We start from the raw sequence: 3,588 nt of genomic DNA on the forward strand, positions 1-3,588 counted from the left end.
AGCGCAGATAGCCCTCGTGTAGCTTTGCGCGAAATTCAAAAACAAACAAACTCTTTAGAACAAGCAACACTAACAAAGTTTATTATTAAGTTTTAGCTAGAACGTCTTCATGAGAGGTGAAATTTGGGTATATCCTAAAACTAAAACAACCAAAACCTTCAAGATAAGAAAATGAATTACAAAAAATGCACTTAAATCAGATTATAAATGTTAATGCTTAAAAAATGTACTGTTATCAATTTGTTTCAGATGTAAGTTGATGATATTTTATTGCAAATTTGATATCTAAATACACCGAATTCAACACTATGGTTTGTTTGTTTTTAACACAATAAGCTTAATATTACCATTTGGGATAATTTGCTCTTAATAATAAAGCGCTAAAAATATAACATACTTTAAAATAAAGCAGAAATAACTATAAATTATTGTCAGGTTTTTATATATGTATGTATGGGTTAGATTCTTTACACTAGGTGTCTGTGACTTGTTGGCGATAAATTTCAACAATAAAAAAACAGCACACAGTCCACTTGTTTTACAATGATATATTAAAATAAGTCAAACGTATATACAAATTATCATTACACAGTTAATCACCACAGTTAAATCCAGAGCTATAATCGTCTCTTTTCATTAGGCTGGTTCAATTACTTTACAACGCAATTGACAAGAATTATTCTCCTTTGCTCTGTTGTTACAATACAATCAGTGTTAATTTCACTTAAGTTACACTGTTGGTTACCACAGTTGTATCTAGAGCTTTAAATAATTGTCTCTTTTCGTCAAAGGTTCAAACATGTTTGTTCAATTACTTTACAACACAACTGACAAGACAAATGATTCTTCTCTACTCTGTTGTTACAATACAATCTGTGATAATTTCACTTTAAAAAACCACCCCATTGGCACAGCGGTATGTCTGCGGACTTACTTAGAAATTTCTGGTAACATGACACAATAACACAATAAGTGCCAATTTACATTAATTGAACTACACAACTTATGATTCGTACACAGTTACGTAAACAAACATGCGATAAACTATCGCTCGTAAAAAATAACTAAATTTAACATTCGCGTTATACTTAAACTGTCTAGGTCATATCACTCGCATTAAACTTACAGTCGTGTATATCTAACAATCATAATATAAAACAATGCTTTACCGGTTTGCAAGTAACCTTTTTATACGGTAGGGAGCAGGAAGTCCGTAAATTAGGTTAATTTTAGTTAAATAACTTATCCTATGATCATACGTTTCTAGGATTACATACGTTATATGTTTATGCTGTGTGCAGGTTTAATATACACTTTAATAACAGAAGATATTTTGAAGCTCAAGATAAATTTATTTAAGTTAGCATATCTACGTGGCCCATGTTCGATAAAAATAGATTGTTTCTATAACCCGACAAATCACACCTCTAAGGGTGGCAGTATTGTTAGTTGAAGTGAAATTAATTCGCACTAAGCATAAAGTTGGTGAAACTTTCGTAAGCAAAAGACCGAACACAGAGAATGATAAATAAATATGGTTGACATACCAAAGACACCGAGCCAACTTCTTTGACAGTTTTTCTTCTGATTCACTTCACACAAGTTAAACAAAATGGAGAATTTAAGAGGAAGGGCACATCTTTTATGACTGTGCAAAGGAACATATAAACTACACATATATATACCTAGCTCTAGGTTGAAAAGTTCTTTCAAAAGAACTCAGAGGAAACAAAATGAAATAATAAGTCTGACGTAGTGAAATAAAAACAATATTTCTACTTGTATCCTCTGTTGGTAGTATGTTTTCAGATATATAAAGCTAAAATCCGATCAATTGCGGTGGACAAGGCACAGATAGCCCATTGTATAGCTTTGCACCAAAAACAACAACAAAAATTTCCATTTGTGGCGATTTTTGCGTGTTTGTACAAATGAACGAACTTGATAACAATTATTATATTATCATTGTCACAGCAGACCGATAATTACTGTGTACTACTACAGCGCTGAGTTAATACCCTTTGCTAACATGCTAGTCCCTGTCGTGTTTAAGTGTAAGCCATCCATTCCAAAAAGATCAACTTTCCCATTAAAATTATCCCACAAATCCAACCAACCTATTTGCTCATCTGGTATTCAGTCCTAGTGACCTACTTAGTATCTCATCACCATAATTTATTCTTGGCAATATCCCTGAAAAAGGTACAAGAAAGGACTTGTTGGGACCCCAGACGGAATAGCTCTGTGAAAGAATTTATACTGTGAAACAGTCATTGTTAATATTTTAAAGGTGTTTTTAAACGGGCAATTTTTATGGTTACCATTTTGTTTAATCACGATCCCTACTATTAAGTACTACCGTACTTAATGATACTTGCTTTCTTTCCAAGCTTATAGACAGTATCATAATAAAACAGTTCTGATCCTTTAACGTAGCGAATTCTAATAGTATAAGCATCATGATGATATTAATAATGAATACCCGATCTCTCAGGTGGCTCAGCGGGAAGTCTGAGAGCTTATAACGTTAAAAATTGGTTTTCAATGCCCTTGGTGGGCATAGCACCAATAGCCCATTGTGTAACTTTGTGCTTAACAACAAACAAGCAAAAAAACTTGCTGAGATTATACTTATAAAATTTAATAAATTTCAAAAAACCTAAATAATGAAGTTGATATTTATTTCTCATTTCACCAGAGAGGCTAATTTGGTTAAGGGTTATATAGTTGTATTTTCTAGATAGTACACAAAGCAATGGGAATCTTGTTAATACCATATTTTACTTGCCATAAATATTTCTGCTGGAACATGAGTAGATTTTCTATTTTCTACATATAGAAATATTTAGCCCAAAATTGTATTATATTATGTAACCAAATAATACAGTATTCGTTGAAAATCTATGTAACATCTCGAGATCCTTAACAAAAAGATTTTGCTTCCTGAAACTCTTTTGCGTTTCTCTACATTTGTTTTCCTTGAATTTTATAAATCATAGCTCAGGAGTATTTTCGCTTTCATTCCCCGAACGTAAAGCTGATATTTGCAGCAGAACCTGTAATATTGCATTTCAAAATAGATTAAAGACATAATGATTGAATACATAAAAAAAAAACAGAACAAACAAACAATGTTTTTAAAAGAAACCATTTGCTTCAAGAAATGGTTGAGAGTAATAAAATTACTCACAAAAATATTTTATTCTTACTCAGTTGTTATATCCAAACTTTTATTTCAATAGTACCATCATTTTCCTGTAAACATAAACCCCAATACTACACGCGCGTTCTCTGCCGAAATTTATGTAATTCCGGTACACATCCCGCACGTTCAAAAATTGAAGAAAGATTCCAAACACAGAACACTGTATTAAACACTATATGAAATGTCAACTTTATATGATGTGGTGATGATTGCATTTTCTGTGTAATGAAATTAATAGGTTTCTTACATCATGTTCAATAAATGTAACAACTTCCTAGAAGTGGTTGTTATGTTTATCACGTGCGTTCAAGGACTACTGTAAGCGCTGCATACATTCTGAATATTTGATGTGAAGTCTAGAAATTATTTTCCAGGCTTTATAT

This window comes from Limulus polyphemus, unplaced genomic scaffold (genome assembly GCF_000517525.1).
Source record: "Limulus polyphemus unplaced genomic scaffold, Limulus_polyphemus-2.1.2 Scaffold1426, whole genome shotgun sequence".
NCBI classification, from domain to species: domain Eukaryota; kingdom Metazoa; phylum Arthropoda; class Merostomata; order Xiphosura; family Limulidae; genus Limulus; species Limulus polyphemus.